Source organism: Silurus aristotelis (genome assembly GCF_946808225.1).
Source record: "Silurus aristotelis genome assembly, chromosome: 16".
Taxonomy (NCBI): domain Eukaryota; kingdom Metazoa; phylum Chordata; class Actinopteri; order Siluriformes; family Siluridae; genus Silurus; species Silurus aristotelis.
Window position 1 is genome coordinate 11,990,819 of NC_139589.1, and position 21,571 is coordinate 12,012,389.

Here is a 21,571-nt window from a genome sequence, read left to right on the forward strand (position 1 = left end):
GAATAATTTTATTTATTTATTTATTTTTGGTTGTTTAGGTCCACCCCTGGTGGTCTAGTGGTTCTAGCGCTCTCACCGCTGCGGCCCGGGTTCGGTCAGGGAACCAACCCCAGCCACTCTTAGTGCCGGTCCCAAGCCCGGATAAATGGGGAGGGTTGTGTTAGGAAGAGCATCCAGCGTAAAAACATGTGCCAAATCAAACATGCGGATGATCCGCTGTGGTGACCCCTAATGGGAGAAGCCGAAAGAAAGTATATTTATTTTTGGTTGTTTGTTTGTTTTTCGGCTTGTTGTATTGTACACAATAGACCGTGTTTGTCCTCAAATAAAAGTGATTATTAATATCGTTATTATAGATGTGTATGCCGACAAAAGCCTTGATGCTACCGTGTTTCACAGCATTTTATGAACGTGTGAAAATGCTGGTTGGTTCTGATTATTATTAGCAAGTTATTGTTGGTGATTAGTTTAATTGAATCCATCACTATGTTGCGAACGAGTGAATTGTGCAACTTGATGCTCGCGAGTCACGCCAGAACAAGTCTAGTATGACTGTCACGAAGTTAGCAAACAGTTTACACAATAGCACTTCATTAAACTGTAACAGTTTTACATGATAAGGATTATACAGTTTTTGCTGAACGTGCTGATGTCCTGTAATCGCAACATAACAATATGTTGTCTCAATTTAATGTCAAGTCATCTTAAAAATTTATCTACATTATATAGACATAAGTTTATGGAAACCTGACAATATGACTTGTATGTGCTTCTTGAAAATGCCATTCCAGATTTAGTCCCTATTTACTGTTATAATAAACTCCACTCTTCTGTGAGGATGTTCCACTACGTTTTGGAGTGTAGTTGTGGAGATAAGTGATCATTCAGCCACAAGGGTGTTAGTAAAGTCAGGTACTGATGTGAGAAAGAACTCCTTGGGTGCAGTCAGTGTTCCAATTTGTTCAGTAGGATTCAGTGGGGGCAGAGCTTTATAGCAGGGCACTCAAGATCTCATACTGCAACGCATGTAAGCCATATCTTCATGGAGCCCACTTTATGCAGAGAAACAGATTTGGGTCTCCTAGTTCAAATAAAGAGAAAATGTAATGCCACTGCATCCAAAGACGCATGCAATTTTGTGCCTCTGTAAAAAGGACATTGCTCATAATCACATACTCTGGTGCTCATGATATTTTTCACTCTTCGGTGTTTGTGAGGTTTTAGAGATTTATAATCACACTCTTTGTGTCAAGCAAATGAGGAAGGGTTCCCTGTTCAGTCTGGTTCTTCTTGGGATTTCTTAGATGGTATGGTAAGAAATCCCAAGAAGAACCAGACTCAACAGGGAACCCTTCCTCATTTGCTTGACACAATGTCATGTTTTGCTTTGGGACAATGACCTTTGTTAGAAGTATGTGGGAGATCGAACGGTTCAGGGTAAGAAAGAACAGTGGAGCGGCAACCAGTTTAAATGGAATCAGGTTCCTTAATTAGATTGTTGCCACTTTCATTCGCGTGTGCCAAAGCCAAAAAACAAACTAACCAACCTCTCCAAGTCTCTCCATGTCTCTTTCTCTAGCGTCCTTCTTTCACTCTTACCGCTTGTCTCACCAGGCTTTGCCCTCCATTCACTAACCGGCACTTGGCCATGCCCACGCTGCTACAGAGTAACATTTAATTGAATTAAATTAAATTCAACGTTGTAGTAAGGAAAATGCAGGTGGCTTAATACTTTTTTTTTTTTTTTTTATATATATTTTTTAAAATGTCTTCCTAAAATTATTTATGAGGCTCCACTGATTGATTCGTTTGTGTATTACTACAAAGTTGCCAACAACTGTAGATATTGTTTTTTTTTTTTACTTTTCAATGAGAAACAAATTGATCAGAAATCCAGATTCCAAAATGTGCAGAACTTTCTCCCCCTCTGATTTCATGTCCATGTGAAATGTAGCATCCTGAGGGTATGTTTGGTTTGTTATATGAGCCATGTTGATTTTGCTGTGCATGACCTGTTTGGGGTGTGTGGATGAGTAGTGTTGACATCTCTGGGAGAGCGCCTGAGAACCTCAGGGTCCGACACGGGACTTTTTTACATGCAGCTGACACACCAAAGATAATCATGTAATCTGGAATTAAGTATTGAACATTATAGCATTTGAATGGTTAACTTAATACAGCACTTAATGTTTAAATAAAGAAACAGGACAGGACAAATTATCTTTATTATAAATAAACTTTATACCATGCAAGATTACTTCAGAAGGCACGCTGTGAATATAACAATTAGATATGCTGTCACATGCATGTGTTAAAATATACATTTTTATTTCATGTAGGGGTTTAACGATACACGTATTTGAAATGAAAATTTTTAGTACAGGGCTTTCGGTTTGGTACATGTGTTCCGAATGCAATCCTTTTTACATGCTGAACACAAACCTCCTAAGGGGTTAAGTATTAAGTAGGGGATCGCAAGTTTATTTAGTCTTCGTCTCAAACCTTTATCATTTCTTTTACAATTATTTTTAAACTTACACAAACATACACAACAGCGCCAGGGGTATATTAAATAAACTAGGGTTAGCGCAGTGTCACTGGGGCTACTTGCTCTGTACCGGAAATAAAATTTGTTTTACACATGCATGAAAACATTTAAGAATCAATAGCGTTAGCCGCTAACCAGGAAGTGGCTAGCGGCTAATGCTAGCGCTGTGGATTCAAGATTTAAGATTATTTATTTACAAACATTGTTATATTCAGGATACAACTTGCAGTGAAATTAAAAGTTTAAAAAATGAAACATTTTGAATTCAGAGTGCTAGCGTTCACCGCTAGCCACTTCCTGGTTAGCGGCAAACATTAGCACTATTGATTCTTTAGTGTTTTATGTCCAGCTTAAAAATGTTTCACTTATAATGAGAAAATCCTGACAAATTCCACATATCAAGGGGTAAATAAATGAAGGATTGAAGACATTTGTTAAATGGCATTTTATTTAAAATTGTTTTTAAAAATGTAAACTGTTCAAATGTCGATGATCACAAATGTTAATAACAATAATAAATTGTGTAAATAAAACATTAAGTAATTTTTATGTTTTGCATTTCTTCTGTGATTTAAAAAACCGAGGTACAAACTGAACCATGAGTTTTGTGTACCGTTACACCTCTAGTTTCATATAATTATTAGTATAATTTATAATATTTCAAGTTGTGTTGATGAAAACAGAATGCTGCGACACTATCGTAATCAGCTTTTTTTTTTATCTTGTATTTCTAAAAGAGGTGATGCCGCAATGTGACAATCGTCCGTGGGTCACACCTTTTCACATGATACAAATTCGTATACAACCAAACTTTGGAACGCAGCAAATGTAAAGCTTTGTTGCATTAGGCTCCTATCTTCGGTCCAAAGCATTTGCAGGCATATGAATCCAGTGCAAATTTTAAAGTGTTCTGTTATTTTAGATTGTCCTAATGGATGTGGCCTAATATTATAATGAGCATTTTTGACTGACTTATCGCAAGAAAAATTGCCAGTGATGCCAGAGCAACTATATACACAGGACAGAATCGGTATTTAGTCTCCATGTAGCAGTAATGCACAAATATACAGTTATACAGCTCCTGTCCCTCATAGGAAAGGTTTAGCTTTATAGGTTAGGTTTTGCTCTCTAGGTTAGCTTTCACTTTGTAGGTTAGTTTATTTTTCTATACTAGGTCAACTTTGGTTTGCCATGTTGTCTTTTGCTTGCTAAGTCATATTTCACTTGGTTAGTTTTTGTTCACTCGGTCAGTTTTTGTTGGATTTGCTTTTGGTATTTATAATGGTATTTTTTTGTAAATGACCAATGAGACAAAACATATCAGTCATATGATTGGTGAGAGAAGAGATTTACCCAACCTCAGGCCCACCCATTTTTCATCACAGGGGGGAAAAATGGTGATGTTCATGTAGAAATCGTAGAATATATTAATAGGAAATTGTCCCTGAGACTGATCTTAATCTGTTGTTGCAAACATATTGCAGTTATATTTTTGTTCTTTAAAAACTATTAATTCTTTTTCCATTAGTATTTTTCTGTGTGAACATTGCATGAAGGATTTGCCAGGAATGTCACCGATGCTGCTTGAACTTTTTAACTGCGTCTCTTTAGCCTGGCACTTGATGGACAGCTGAATATAACCTCGGGTCATTAAACCCCACCACATTAATTAGGATGTTTTCCCCTTCCTGAACCTTCTGGCCTGTGCCCTGGGAAAGTCAGATCATTTTCAGCCTCCCATCTATCTAAATGCATGTCTCTTCTCATTTAGAATGAAATCAAGCCAAAAGCAATTAATTCGTATCCATGCCAGTAAGGCATGTGAGACATTTGTAGTACCTCTGGGGTGGTAATGCCATAGATCTTGGAATTCTGTATGACTCCTAAATTAATTCTGTAATGGATTTCTATAGCTTTGTTGAAATATGGTGGAGCTCCTGTATACATTTTGACAATCCAAGCAACATGCTACAACATGCATAACCTGACACAGTCTTTTTATTCATTATCCAACTGTGGCAAGAAAAAACTCAATTGGAAATCTAGAGAGGAACCAGGCTCAAAAGGGGAACCCATTTTCATTCTGGTGAAATGGAGTGTGGTCATAAATTAATGAAACATTACAAACAACGGAGAGTTAAAGGGTGTGATTTGTGACAGTCTTGTACAGTCAGTTGGAGTTGTGGATCCAGGTGCTCCAGAGCAACTCATAAGTTAGCTGAACATCTGAGATTTATATAGATTCAACACCTCCATTGCAGAGATTTTAAATGTTTAATAATGGAGAAACAGCATATGTAGAATGTATTTTTGAGTGTTGATTAAGACGTTGTTTATCCTCAAAGTCCAATGTTCAGCATAGCAATAGCCTCTATATTGGAATAAATACACAAGAATTGGAAAGTAAATGACTGGGGAAAGGTCCTGTGTACAGATGACCCCACATTTGACATTTGGCTCAACAGAAGAACTTCTATGAGAGAGAACATTAGAGATGATGTTACCTGACTTTCTTACTCCCACAGTCGAACATAGAGGAAGATCTTAATGGTTTGTGGTTGTTTTAGAGCAGGGAGGGTTGGAAACTTAAAATGGGCAGAAGGAATACAGAACCAACATGGCTACCATTACATATTTCAGTTCCATGCAATTTCGTCTGGCTGTGGTTAAATAGAACCAAATTCACAATAAAAGACAATGACCCGAAGCATACATCCAAGCTATGTAAGCATTATTTAAACATTTGGTCTGGGTGTTATTTATCATCAAACCCAAATGCTATTTAACTGCTCTGGGCTAAACTGGATCAGAAAGACTTATCCAACTAGCAAAGACCACCTTTGGTAAGTTTTATAAAAGGCATGGCAAAGTATTTTAGCTGAATGTGTGGAAGAACTAACTGCCAAGAGTGTGTAAAAGCTTTTTGTCATGCTAAGGGGGGTTTCACTGAAAATAAAGTTTGACATCTGTACATTTATATATTTGTTAGGTTACGGTAATTTGTAATACCATTAAAATACCTAGTTTTTTTTGTGCATAAAAATAAAAGAAACATTTGTGTCTTTAAAGAAAACAGTAAAGACAAGATGTTGACAGGGACTGTAGTTAAATTTTATAGTGCGGAAGGTCCATGAAACAAGTTCCTGGTATTACTTAGGCAGATATAAACAGTTGCTCTCATCAGCCTCTCTTTTTTTAATTGAAGTTGTTATAAAAAAAAAAAAAAAGAAAAGAGCACTTGTAACTTCACCTTGTCAATTTTCTTTTGTCAGAAATCATGCTAAGTGCAGAATTAATGAAATTAAATGAAAATAAAATTTGATTTGAGGTTCACTTCTGACAAAGTGCTGACACTGGAGACTTAAATGAAGGTCCCCTTACAGAAAGAGAAATATAAACCTGTAATTTGCAGTCACACTTTTTCAAAGCTGCTGTTAAAGAAGATTAATTAGCGTCTTAAGCAAAATTCAGAAGTGCTGTAGTATAAGAAGGCCATAAGACGCAAAATCACCTCTCCTCTCACACTCTGTGCTCAGCAGTCCAATGTGGCGCTAATCCTCTTTATCCTTTGTCCTGAATTGACACCTTTCACTGTGCTGACCTTAAAGGGGCAAAGCTTTGCCTGCACTCATATTCTGGTGATGTGGCCATCATAAATAGCAACTTTCTTATTGACAGGACCAGGTGGGAATATATTTGTATAAAGACCTGACAGCTTGAAAATATATTCCTTTAAATAGTTCAGCAGTTACATTTCATGAATAGTTGGTGCTGAGGCTTTTCTTTTTTTTTATTTCCATTAATTATCTTACATTTTTTGTTGTTGTTGCATTAGCATGTTTTTGTCAAATGTTTGTTTAACCAATCAGACAAAAATATTCAAACTGATTGAGCATGATTTCATGTGCATCATGCTAAATGGTGGCTAACAGCTTCGGTTATCAACCACATATCACGTTTGGTTTAGACATTCTTTTGAAACATTATTATTGTTGTTATTTATTTGAAGAAGTATTTTGAGTGACTTTTATACATAACGTTTGTCGTTCAGCAATGCTAATATTGCTATATAAAGGAAGCTGCTGTCAACTAGCTTCTAATTGACATTGTTATTTAAACCTTTTAGACAATGGTTCCTAAAAGGTCAATGACAAATGCTACAGCTAATAACAATGAGCCAAAGTCATTAGCTGTAAGTAGCTCAATACACATGCTAATCAGTGCTTTTTTTTGCAGTAATTGTTAACCACATTGCTTTAAACATTCATTTGGTAAATTAAATAATTTATTTAAAAAAAGGTTTTATATTGTGAATACATTTTCAGACTTCTCAGGCTTGCTTCAAAATGAAGGGAAAATTAGCAAACCAAGCTGAACTCATACAAGTTTTAGCGGTGCTCGTTAGAATGTACCGTCTGGTGGATCCCCTGTGCGGAGGGTCCCACATAGGGGCCAATCAGGCATACACAGCTGGACAAGCCTCACTGATTAATCCTATAACCTAGAGCCAAAGCCTCAGGCAACCAATCAGAATTAGAACAGTGTTTAAAGAAGAGAAGTTTGGTTCTAATCCTGCAATCAAGGCAAGGTTTCAACTCCCAATTCTTCACCTACAACCAAAAAAAAAAAGTAAATATGTTCACTCACCCATGACTTTCAACTTGAAATTAAATTAGCATGGTTGCATGTGCTGTGTAATGTTCCCCTGCAATATACATACACTATGCGTGGTTAAATCTATAACATTGATCACACTAATCATTTTTATTCATAATTTTAGGTAATAATCACCATTAGTCATCACACATGTTTGCTGGCTAGTTTGTTTCTAACGCTTTCCTGCATTGTTTGCTGTTGTTCCTGTACTGCAATTTCAGTCCAGAATGTTGCATGATGTTATAGCTGCTCAGGCCTGTAACTGTTAAAACACAAATAAAGTAGCTTTTCCTGAGCTTTCCTTGTTCTGACTGAGCAAACAGAAGACATGCTTTCATGGAGGCTTGCATGTTTTTTCCACTTCGCATGTCGAATGTTCCAAGGTTGAACATGATGTTTTTTACGACTTAAACGACAACAACATGCCGCTGAATAGTGAGTCTAAGCACATTCACAGAAACGTTTGAACCCAGAACCCTAGACATGGATGTACATATGCTTATTCAAAACTGATTGTAAAATGTTTATACGCAAAAAAAACACCCTTCCTAACGAGTTTAGAGTGTATGATATGCCACATGATGAGTTGAGTTTGCTAAACAGTGCACATGTTTAAGAATCTCCAATCACTGTGTCATACTTGAATGAGCACAAAGACTCATGCTACACTTCAAGAGTGCTTTAGTTTTCCCTCTGGTGAAGCTTTAACAGGTTCGCTGTGGAAGCCTACAACAGAACTTTCGGAAAACGTGGACCACTTTTTAAGTGAAACACAGAAACCAAAGTCAATGAATGAAAAGAGTGGAACTATTTAATGTAAGACTACATATATGACTATAAATGAAGTACACTTTTGTAAATTGGGAAACCTTTGGAATCTAACAACCTTTAAATAAATCCTCCAACATGGGGCTTGTTTTTCAGAGAGCTCTTAACTACCAAAAAGGACCTATATGCAAATATGTATTTTATAATTTTTTTTTTTATAATTTAATAATTTTTTTTTTTTTATAAAGACTGTAGTATAAGTGTTGTAAGAGCCTACTTGAGTACCACAATAAATATAGAGCGTAGAATCTTCATAAAATTACTGAAGAACCACTCAAGTTTTCCCCTTACGTACAAAAAAGAAGCATTACAAAAGTCCATGAAGTACCTTTTCTGTTCTCCAACTAATCCCAGAAATATCCAGTTAATATACAGTATGCACATTAGGATCAAGCGTTCTTTAATGGTTCATTGTGCAATTGAGGAATATAGAGCTCTTTACTTTGTATGATTTTATTGTGAAAATCCTTATTTTTGGCTTGCAAAATTCTATTCATTTATCAATGTATTGCCTACTTTATTAATTTTTTTCCTATTATGATCATGTGATGCTTTAAAACATGTTAGACATATAAAGAATGTTAAAGAAACCAACCGAATCACAAGTTCTCAGATTCCTCCATGACTCACACACCCTCCCGAGCTCTGCTTTTTATGCTGCTGCATGAATCACCGTCTCCCAAACTCCTCTGCAGGGTTTTGTGGGACGTTTCAGCATGTTAAAAGGTTTCGCCCGAACCTCCTCAATGACGCATCACAGATTCGGGCGCCAATTTAGGTAATCCGTTCGAGGGCTCATACAGTACATGAGGTCATACTCTGTCACATTCTGGATCTCCTAAATATCAAAATTACAACATTCAAGGCTTGCTTTCCCTGCCAGTTCCAAAAATAACATTGTTGTACAACATTTTTTTATTTATTAAGGACTGTCATGCACTTTTTATCCAATTACATTTTATGGAATGTCTGCGAGTCATACGTGTGTGCATAGATTCGCAAGGAACATGACATGCCTTTCCAAGAAGAGATTCTGAGGTCATGTGTAAAGTCTTGGCTGTTGTCATGTACAAGGGGCATGACTAAGGTCAGGTAATTTCTTGTGAACTGTAAGTCAGACCAGGCTGAATTTCTATGTACTATTTTTAATTTATTTTTTTATTTTTTTAAATAGATGACCTAATTCATTCAAAATAATGGGCATTATATAAACAAGAAATTTTAGCAGCTGCTTGAGTAGCTTAAGATTTAGTGATCATGATCTAACGTGAATGGTATATTCAAGTACTGATCTATTATTAATTGTTGGAAAGGCACTCAATTTGGCAAAAAATATATCTGGATATCTTAGTTAGTTAGTTACTTACTTTATTTTTTCTTCAGTCATTTAACAACATACACAAACAGAATTTTCATAGAACAGAAATGACTGAAGGGGTTTAGGCTGAAGTGAAACACATTGTTTTCTGGAAAAATATGATATAAAAGAGAAATTGCTTCTTTCTGCTTTATTCTTTTTTAGAACCTATAGAATTTATTCATTCTCGAAGGCGGACTTTTATCTATCTCTATCTTATCTTATCACTGAGGAGAGCCTTCTTTCTTGTTTACTCTGCCATAAAACCCAGATACTTTAATCTCCACGATCTCTGGAGTTTAAACATAGTGACAACATGGTGACCAAAAGCCCATTAATCGGAACCCCTGGTCCACTAATTGTAAACCAAGTGTAAACCAAGTTTAACTAGGCGGCTTGCTCTATACATAGTTCTGTTTTTTCCCCCCAAACATCTTTTGTGTTCGATTTATGGGGCCACTGTGAACTTGGGAACTGTCAGTGCTGCAGAATTGTTTTGTAGCTTTCCCAACGATCCTGGGGACCTCAACACAATCATTCTCAGAACCCTGCTTGCAGTTCCTTCCAGTGAGGTGTCATGGCATGGTTCTTGCTCTGATTTGCATTTTTCAGTCATTACACAACATAGCGCTACATAACAGAACACAGCGCTAAGGACTATAGTAAGTTGTTCTTGCTGCATGAAGTGAAAACAGACAACACAAGACAGTGTGGGACAGATACACAAAACACAAAATACTGCCACCCATAAATCCACTGTATAATGTGTTGATAAAAATAACTGTATACAAGCGTTTACTTATAAATTAATACAAAATGTAAACAGAAAAGGTTGTGTAAAACAGTGACTCTACAATTTTCATAGTCATGAAAATAAAGAAAACTCTTTAAATGAGAAGGTGTGTCCAAACTTTTGGTCTGTACTGTATATATATATATATATATATATATATATATATATATATATATATATATATATATATAGTTATAATAAAATAATATAAAATAAATAAAATGGTGTTGAAGACATGGATCTGTGCGAATCGAAATGAGTGTGTTTGAGGTGTGCTTCATTCCAAAACTTGTCCAATCGAATTACCACAGATGGACTCCAACCAGTGTAGAAAGATCTCAAAGAGATGATCAAGAGAAATGAAATTGGCCTAAGTTAAGTGTCATAGAAAGGGAAAAACTTGTCATTGTTGGATTCCATTTTTTTTCTTTTTAATAAAGTTTCAAAGACTGAAGTGGGAAACCAATTAAAGCATGAACTTAAAGCTACAATATAACCAAATGCCAAAAAAGTGAAACGGTTTGAATACTTTGTGAATGCACTGGGTTTACCTCCCACTGAAGCTTTTAGTTGCTCAGCAGGCTAGCTATTGAATATATGATTTTTTTTTCTTCATCGCTGTGGGTCTGCAATTAAGCATTGAACCAAAGTGTCACTGTATCTGTCACAGTTCTGGAACAAGCTGTATAGCTCTCATTCACAAGCATATTGTTGTGCATGTCCTCGATGTCTTCTATATCATGTCTTACCAACCAATGTCAATTGGTTATTTGTTGCCACACTGCCAGTCATTGTGCATTTAGACACACCTAATTCTGATATACTTAATTCTAAGTGTAAATAGTGTTTATATACAGTGCATATTATATAAGAATGCTTATTAAAAGTATGTGGACACCTGTCCATAACCCCCTTATATTTACACATCTTCCTAAATGTCTTTTTATGCTTTTAAAAATGAGATTTTCCTTCAAAGTAACTATGAAGCCTATGACTGACTGTAAATGTGCCTCTGCACAAAGTGAAGACAAGGATTTATCTAGGTCAATGTGGAGCAAATTGAGTGACCTGCACAGAGCCCTGTCCTCAACCTCACTGAACATCTTTTGGATGAATTGGAACAAAGATTTCGAGCCGGACCATCTCACATGGCAATTGGCCAAAATTGCATGCTCTGAATTGCTACAAATCCCCACTGTGCATCAACTAAATGGAGGCTCTTATATTATTAAGCAGAGAACAGCTCTAAAACAGTGCCCATGGTATTGCAATGGTTGTTCAATACTCAAGTATTTACATATGTTCAGCCATATAGTGTGTATATTTCTTAAATCTTTGCTCAGCTAATGCATTTAACACCACATTGGCAGCCTAACTGTGTTTAAAGAAGCGAAATAAAAAATGGGCTATTTTGGAATTTTAAGATGACTCAAACTCCTTCAAATTCTTTTCTAGTCTATTAATAGAACAAAGAAGGCTATTTTGTGAGGTCTTTGGCGCAGTTCAGGTCTCCAGAAGAATGTGAGACACGGTTCAGTGAATGCCACAGGGGAAAAAAAAAACATCTATTTTTAGCACTTCATTCTTTTGCCTTTACAGGCATAAGCTTGTGTTTTGCTCGATTGTGACCCTTTCGCTTTCTGTAGCTGTTCCACATCTCCTGTAAACTTATCCTCATCAATCTTCTGCACGGAGCTGTGGAACATCTCCCAGGAGTCCTCCTGCTTAGACAGAGCGTCTGTGTAGGCTGCTAGGGGACGTCGACTTGGTGGAGAACAGAGACAGATGAAGCACAACATGTTTTTGGGTTGTGTTTAAAAGGGTCAATATGCTGGGAAACGATGATGAAGGTTTAATGCTGGATAAAGTTGTCCAGTGTGGAAAATCCATCTTTTATCACATGCATGTGGTTTCCTGGATCATTAAAATTAGTTATTTAGTCATTATGCATGATAATGCTAATAGCTGGCTCCAGATTGCTTGTTATTCTCTAAAAATGTGAATTGTTCTTAGACTTTATCTGTATGGACTTTATTTATAACAAGCTATTAAAAAAAAAAAGGTTTCTGGGAATATTTGTCAAATGTATTTTGTTGGCGTTGTGTTTCTACCTAATAAGAGTTAGTGTTAGTGTTTTCAAAGATTTCAAAGATTTCGCACTGGCACAGTATAACAGTCTTAGCACTTGAATATGTGCAACTGGTTGTAAGGTCGGTAGTTAAACAGGGACTAGCATATTGTTTTGGTTTATTGTGTTTTGTTGCAAGAATATAACTATTCCAAACAGATTTGAATTGAATTTCTAAGGCCCTTTACATTCATTATTTAAGCACTTAATTTACTGGGGTGATGTTAAACCGGGGTGATTACTGAATAGCTACTAAACTTAAACATAAATCGTGCTTACAAAGAACGTGTAAATCATGAAAATTCAGTTAGTTTAGAAAAGTGTTTATTTAAAAATTTACATCTGATAAGGATGCTCAGTTATGTGAGCATTAGATTAAAAGAAAGCAACCCAAATGAAACCCATTAATGAAGACAAAGAAGACTAAAAAAAGGACGAGTTAGTGTGTGCCTATTGTGGTCCTTGTGCTGCAATGGCCGAGCTGCATTATTGGAAGACTTGGTGCAAATCATGCTTAGGAGGTGATATTTCACCATTAATTCAATACAGCAGTTGATAAATAAGTCCAAGTGTTCATATGGACAAAATGCAGTCAGTCAACTAAGTCCTGTTTTGTTGCTGCTGGTCAGAGCATGAGGTTAATGTAGCTAAGAAGTAATGGAAGCTTTCAGTATGGCAGTGTGCCTGAAACATTACATATTCTGTTTAAAATATGTCTAGTTGCATACTTCAGGAAGTAAAGAGCACTCATTTCTTTCTCCAGTTGTGTGCATGTTTGTTACATGATGAATGTTCTCTGTCTGAGTTTGAGTCTGGTATGTCTTAGCATTGCAGTTTTATCCTGCTTTTTTTTTGGTGAGGGGGTGCTCACATGGCTTCTCCATGACTGCTTTTGCAGTTAAATTCATGACAAACAGCTAAGACTTTTTGGTAATCTGGAGTGAATTTAACAGCTGTTGTTTATCTGGACTGAGACTTTCTCCAGGCCTCCCCTGCAGTTCTGCATGGTTCTTTTCTATATGGTTCTCAAGAGACGGGTCTCATCCAGAGAGTAAAGATAATGTAGAAAGCTTGGCTTCAGCCTCTACATGCATTTTATTTATTTTTCCCACCAGTGTGCCACATGCCTGTAGCGATTTTAACAAGATTTAATGGATATTTAATACACTTTCACCCCAAGGAAATACAGAAAGTTGGGAACATGACAACATGTTTTGCAATAATGAATTATTCAATGCTCAAAAGTCATACTGTTATTCTGACTTGAGAACTAGCTGATCATTTTTTTGTATATTTTTGTCTCTTCTCCTGGCATTTCTTGCTAACAATGCAGTCAGAGACACTGACAAATGTTGCTCTTTTGCTAACTTGATTAGCATATAATGTTATGCTCGTGTTTCTTTGGCAGGTTTCATTATCAGATCAATTTGCTGAAGATTTGCTTGTTAAGGATTTCATTTCACAGGTGCAGTTTTTTTTTTATTTTTTTTTTAATTTTTATTGTGGTTCTTTTGAATCCATTATTAATCAATCATTCTCAGTCATTGGTCAGTGACACAAGATTTGGGATGATACACAAAGCTTTCTTTAGCTTTGAAAAACGTGAAGTAATACGAAATTTCTCCTGCAAGACTTTACGCAAAATACTTTATTTGTTCACAATGATCTAAATAGCTTTTTAATCTTTAAATAAAGCTTGTTCTTTTTTTCACATGCTCATAGGCAGGCTTTTCTTTTTTTTATCTCAATTTACAATAGCAAAACAGCAATTTTCCACTCAGCTAAAATTAGCACCCGCTTCCAGAGAGCACCAGTTTAAAACCAGACAATGCCACAGTTACCAATGGGAGTTCAAGAATTCAAAATGGGGCCATTCGGGAGAGATGACTTTCTCTCACCTACCAGCCTATCATAATCATCAATGAGCTCATGTATGTGAAAGAAAGAAGATAGCTTTTTAATCATAATGAGCTTACCACATGCATGGCATTTTGAATGTAGTTTGCTTGTTTGACATCTCTTGGATGGGATAGTTTCACTACTGGGTATTTAAAGGCTGTGATATGGCAGGGAAGAGCTGGCCTGAGAGTCAGAATTACTCAAGATAAAATTAAGGAACACTTCGGGGGGGGGCAGCTAATTGACAACTGTAAGCAATTGCAAGTCAGCTCAAGCATACTGATGAGCACTAGGATTTGCTTATGATATTCATGAGTAGTGAGAGTGGCTCACTGAAAGATGTAAAGTGGTAGCATGGTTTTCATCATTAAAGCATGTTTGTTGTATAAGCCACTTGTGTGTAGTGTATAGTTTAATTATTTTATTCTTTTTCATGCTTTTTTTTTTTTTTTCCCCTCCTACAGTCTTACCACCATATCAGAAATTTTGACTTGCAAACGAGTGAATGCGAACATGAAACAGACTTATTCGGGTCAAAGACAGGTCTTTCTCAATCTGGACTGCCTCAGCCTGGAAACGTGAGAAGCTGCTTGTCTGAAAGCTGAACAGCCCCCCGACCGGTTCACACGCCGTATCGTTGCTTCGTGAGCACTTGATCCACTTGGCTTTCATTTAGGTGCAGAAACTTGAGCTTCCAGCACAAGTGCTGTTTTTGTTAAAGGAATCGTTTCCTTCTTTGGCATTTAAATACAGGCGATCACCAGAGACATGTCCGGTGTCTGAATTTTGACACTTTAGATTTCTGCTGCAGCTACAGGGCTATGCTGTAGTTGTAAAGCTACAAATGTAATTAAAGCAAATAGCTGCCACAGTAGCATGCTGTGTGTGTGTGTGTGTGTGTGTGTGTGTGTGTGTGTGTGTGTGTGTGTGTGTGTGTGTGTGTGTGTGTGTGTGTGTGTGTGTGTGTGTGTGTGTGTGTGAGAATTCTTCCTTAGTGGCATCACCTCATTCTTCTCCATGTAGTTGTTCAGATTCACTTACTGACCTAACTCTGTTTTTGAGTAGTGATTGAGGCAAATATGACACTATTAAACACTAAATAAACACTATTTAAGGGTAGCAGTTCTGAAAAGGCATGTCCGAAAGAACTGGACGCTCAGGTGAAATCTCACTTTGAAGTGGCAGTTGCTGTTGGTTTGATTGTACCTTAGCTAAGTAGAATTGGATGGTTGCAAGCCATTGCTTCAAAAACAATTTTGCACAGCACTGTTTTGTTTAGCTTTAAGGGACAACAAATCTTAAAAATTGCAGTAGGAATTCTTTAGGAGCAGGTGGGAATTTTTCTCTTCACTTTGACAAAGTTGTAGCAAAAGAAAAACCTTCAGAGATGTTTCCCAGCATGGTCTTGTGAACTTGACTTTACAGTTGACTTCATCTATACCGGAATATGTTTGGCTATCACACGTATATGTGCTTGCTGGACATCCCATTCAAAAACCATGAACATTGATATATAGATCAGCACTCAGAAGCCCCACTCAAGATATTTGGTCAAAGACATTTCAATTTCACAGTAATAGCATTTAGATTTGATTGCAGCAAATCGGTCAGGGCCCAAATTCCACATTATGTGACCTTGCCACTTATAACATGACTGAGCGCTTCATGCTCCTGCCAATTTGTGTTTTTGCAGAGCATGTATATATGCTTGATTGTATGCAGTGATTATTAATGAGTTGCTAAAAACATCTGTTATACGATTGATAGTAGGGGTGTCCGCATACTTTTGACCATAAAGAATATAGATGGGTAGTTCTAATTAAAGCCATTATATTTATTTAATTAGATCAAACTTTGACATTTTGCAAGGTACATGTACAAAGCCAATAAAAAGCAGTTATCATCTAACCAGAAGTGCATAAGTGGCCTATTTACAATAAATAGCAGTGTGATAAGTCTATGGGGTCCATATGTACAGGGGTAAGAGTGAAAAATGTACAGAAGGTGCAGGTAATAGTATATGTATATATAGTAATATACAATATAGCGTGCAAAGATTGTGCATAGATGTTGGGAGAACATGCTTAAATGACATGATAGTTATGTACAAGTATGAATGTTGTATGATATATTATATACAATATAAATATGGGTGAAATATACAGTAGTGAAGTTATGAATGGTGCGAAAGTATATAGTAGAAAAGCACTGCAATTATTATAATAGGGGAGAATTTTTATTTACTAAACTTTATTAACTAGCTAAATACAAATGCTCAGGTATATTAATGTATTAAAAGTAAGATGCTCTTGATAAGGGCATCTGCCAAAAGCTGTAAATATCATAAATGGTACAAAGTTGTAAAGTCATAAGTGATACCCAGGTGACATATTCAGGTAGGGGGTGTTGTTTGAAACCGGAGATGTTCTAATGTTTGCCTTTAATGAAAAAGTAATGGTTTAGTTTGCTAAATTGTAGCTATACATGTATTTTCCTAGCTACAGTAATGTTTTAGAAAGTGGTACAATGAATGGAATGTTCTTGAGTAAGTGCAAATCCCATATTGCAATATTACTTTAGAAAAGTTACTCCTTTTACATCTTTTTGAGCTAAAGTGCAAAACTTCTTGGTGTGGAATCTATTCAAGGACTAAATGTAAAAGTGCATCATTATACCATTTTAAGAAAAGAGCTTTCTATTGTTACAGACACACAGGAAGAATACCTTTGCTCCAAGTGAGAACCTTCAACGCGATTAATGTATTCACTTTAGCGTAGCTGGAACAGCATGTTTCTCTGAAATGTAGTGAGTAAGTAAAACTGAGGCGGTACATACTAAAATGTGAAATGTAAATGTAAAAATTTTTCAACATTAAATTTAACCAATAAAATACTATAAAAGTGATTTAAATGCAGTAACAAAGTAAAAATTATTTCTTACTGTTTAGCACTTGTAACTGCAGTGTTGGAGTTTTCTTTTCAATGTTTATTAATGTTTGTTTAATTACTTTGGATTTGAAACTATTTAAAATACACTATATGGACAAAAGTATTGGGAGACCTGACTTTTCCAGCCATATGCGGTTCTTTCCCGAGCTGTTACTACAATGTCAAAGGCACACAATTGTAAAGGATGTTCTCGGATGCCGTTGCATTGAATTTTCCCTTCACTTTAGGACACTCAAACATGTTTCAGCATTATTGTTCACTAAGTGAGGTTTATAATGAAGATTGGGTTTGCATGGGTTGGAGTGTAAAATCTTGTGGAATAGAAAATAATTGTGTGTGTGGTTGTTTTTGTGAAAGGTGTAATTTTTTAAAGGACGTCATTGTGGAAACATTGTTGAAAAGTGTGTATGTTGGAGGACGGCATTTTGGGGTTTATAAAGACAATCCTCTTGGTTTATTCTTGGCTTAAAAATCACAGTGTTGAGGAAGAATTCAATCAGATAGCAGTTAAAGGTTTACATGAAGCGGTGGGTGGAGGCAGTTTGTTCTTCCCTGATGGTATTTCTAGTCTTTCTGTAGTTTTCCCGATGAGGTTTAAGTGCAAATGGATTTACAGTGCTTTTAACATAAATGCACCAGGGTCCCAAAACTTCAAGTGTTTACTTCAGTACTGTTAGTTTTTAGCTTAGATCTGACCAGAAATGGGGCATTTAGAGATAAGCATAAAGATTAAATATTTAGATTAGAAGTGGGATTGAGGAATGGATATCGTTTCCTGTATGGAGCACTAACATTACTCAGGGTGGGACTTACACACAGGGTTACACACTGATTCAGTCAAGGTTGTTTATAAAGTGTTGAGTTGCATATCTTCCTTTTTCCTGAGCTACATCACAGGCTGCATAGTACACCAAATGCATGTTTATTTTTGCCCAATCTGTATGGTCATGTTTTTTCAATCATCAGATGGAGAATTATTTTACCTTTTTTCCGATTCAATTCATTTTTATTTGTATAGCGCTTTTAACAATGAACATTGTCTCAACGCCGCTTTACACAGATAATGTGGTGATAAAAAATTAATATGATGTTCTTTATAAGGGTAAGTTTGTACCTGATGAGTGAGTTGGTGGTCACAGTCAGCTGATGACTGTGACAAGAAAAAACTCCCAAAGATGGAGGAATAAGGAAGAAACCTTAAGAGGAACCAGACTCAAGAGGGAACCCATCCTCATTAGGTTGCACCGAATGTCTATTTATAGCAGATAAACAATGTTGAGGTGTGCAATGATGGTGTAGTCTTGAGTCAGTGTAGAATACTGTTGACATGCACTACAGTCCAAATCCCATCCCATTTTCTTTTTTTTTATTTATTATTGATTGTATAGATTAGCAGCTGTCTAACATTGTCTAAAACTAGATTATGATGTGTTACAGGCTAAGGTAAGGCACAACTAAGATATACACTATAAAGAAAGAAGTTTGGGGATACCTGCCTTTTTCAGCTATATGTGGTTCATCCAGGCATACAGTTGTATAGGATGTCTAAATATTCTCTATACTTAAATCAGAAGGCCAAAACCTGTTCAACCATGACAGTGCCCAAAGTGAAAATGCACAAGGTGAGCTCCATTAAGATATGGTGTACATGGGTTGGATTGGAAGATCTTGAGTGGCTGTTGAGGTCTGGCCTCAACCCAATTGAACACCTTTGGGATAAACTGGAACGCTGACTATACCCCAGACCTCCTCACCTCACCACCTTCAGTACCTGACTTTACTAAAGCCCTTGTGGCTGAGTGAGTACAAATCTCCACAAGCACACTTCAAAATCCAGCGGAACATCTTCACAGAAGAGAGAAGGTTATCAAAACAGCAAATAGGCACTAAATGTAAAATAGGATGCTAACAAAGCACATATGAATCTAATAGTCAGGTGTCCACAAACCTTACATTATATTGTATTCATGAATGTGTTTAGCTGCTATATAAAGCACACTAGTTTTTCTTATGTACAGTTTATGTTCATGTAACAGAGAACTAAAAATCTGCATGTACAGAATCTATTTTCCCCTTACACTGACTGTGAGTTCACATGTGACAGAATTTGAGACATGTCAGCTAATAAGATGCATGTATTCTCTTTTTTCCTTTTTGTAGACCTGATAAGACCCGATTGGTCTTGCCCTTATTCACAGCTCCAAGTGCTCGGCTAGGTTATCCCCTGCTAGCTAAATCCTTGGAACACCTATATGAATGGCAATTACTAAAAATGATTATTTGCTGTTATTTATTTCTTTCCCTCCACACCTGGTTGAGCAATAGACCACTCAAAAATAGGCCTATGATTAAAAAGGTTCCCCAACCAGCAAAGTGCATTCTGGGTTGAGCAAGAGGAGCTGAGCAGTCTGAGCAAGTGGAGTAGAATCTTAAGAAAGGCAGTCTCTGCTCTGATGGAATTATAAGCACACCAGTCGGCTCTCATGCTCAGATTTGGAATGAGCGACGGTTCAGATAGGAAGCTTTAAGTGCAGATAAGAGCATTTATACTCTCCAACCATATGTTGTCGGCCTATTGCACAAACCGTGCAACAATAATGGAAAAGACGAAAAACGTGCAAGCTCTGAGCCAAAAACAAATCCTTCGAAAAATCCTTGTGGACATTTGCATCAACAATCACAAATCATGTCTTTTTTTTTTTTTTTTTTTCTTTCTTTCACGAAAAGCATTTCGGTGTAGCTTTGTGTTCCGTCTTTAATGACAGGAAGAATGAAGCATAAAGCACAGCATGCAGTGAAGGATTAAATTAACCTACAGCTGGTGCTAAGCCTCACACTTCATATTTGCGCATGCCTTAATATAGTTTTCAGTAAATAAATCTGTTAACATCAACATCCTCATGGTGTGGGTGTGAGGTAAACATGAAATACAGGAGGTGAGGGAGGAAATCCTGATTGAGCCTAAAGGCAATGCTGCAGAAATACCATATCTGGGGAAAAAAAGCTAAATATGAGTCACAGACTGTTTTAAACAAGTTATTCACAAGGGCCAAACTGTGACGGCTAGACGACTGGGTCAGAGCGTCTCTAAAACTGCAGCTCTTGTGGGGTTTCCCAGTCTGCAGTGGTCAACACTGAGATTTTTGATAAAGTTGTTAAAACTGGTTTGAATTTAATGTATTTATTTTATTGTTGTTTGTTGTTATTATTTTGCACTTTGTTAGATTGTGATTGAATTTGATTATTAGACTTTAATGGCTTAATGACAGTGCAGCTGCTGAATCTCAAAGGACTACAGGGCTTATTTGGCAGTCAGGGGATGCTCTGGATTACTTAAGTGCAGTTAGCCGTCTTTTCCCCATTTGCAGATCAGATGTAAGGTGAAGGAGGGCACCGAAAGGTCATAATTGCAGGCTAGGTTACATTACACCTATTCCACACATGCCGGGATGTAGCAGAGCAGAAAAGCTGAGTGATGTGAGGAAATATAAATAGATAACTGAAATTTCCATTGCGCTATAAACACTGTGGCCTTCAGTAACTTTAGATTTCTCACTCTGTTACTATTACAGCCCTGTGCCCTGATATTGATCGAGTGATAATTAAATGTATATGGTGGTGGAAAAGTTCGTTAGATTTTTTTAATTTTTATTAAGAATAATAACTATGAATAACTATGTATATTTCCACCAGCTTTTTATCAATATCACTTAATTACTTAGCATTAATTTGAACATTAAATTCATTCTGCATTCAACAGTTACCTTAAAACTCTGTATGTATGTATGTATGTTTATGTGTATATATATATGTTACATAAGAACATTTAACATTTTTGCATTTTTTAGTACTACTCCAGCCCTTAACTGTAAAAGTAATAATATGTTTGACCATGGCATGATAGATTTTTGGGCTTTAACTAGCATATTTGAAACATTCTACACTATAATCTGCAGTCCCAACGAAATGAATTGCATCTGACTTTCTGCTGCGCCAACTGATCTGTGCTTCTAGTCCACAGGTCAGCACAAAACTGGGTATAAAATAGATTGGGGAGTTTTCCATGTCCTATTAGCTAGCTGTGTCCTGTTGCATTCCATAAATAGTGACACACTAACAGAACCCACCATGTTTTGTTGGCTGCCCCCCTCGTTTGCTTTCCTCTCAATGCTATAAACATATTTGGAGTCCAAAATAAAAGGCAGAGCCATGTCAACTGGTCATATACCAAGGTCCTGTTTGTTGGATGCTGTGCCATCTGGTGTAATGTCCTTGAATCTATGTCTAAGAAAAGACGTTTTGACACCTCGTGGATTTTCGGGTCATCTGTTAGTGCTCTGTAGTAGTGGTCTTTGACCCTTTTGTTTGCTTTCACTTCTGTAGTTCTTTCTTCCCGTTCAGTGGATGACCGTTT

At 36.6% G+C, this 21,571-nt stretch overlaps 1 protein-coding gene across 2 annotated transcripts in view; it reads left to right on the forward strand.

The window, feature by feature from the left end:
* The window catches only part of rai14 (retinoic acid induced 14), a 70,325-nt gene that overhangs the window by 14,535 nt on the left and 34,219 nt on the right, over window positions 1-21,571 (forward strand). The window lies entirely within an intron of this gene.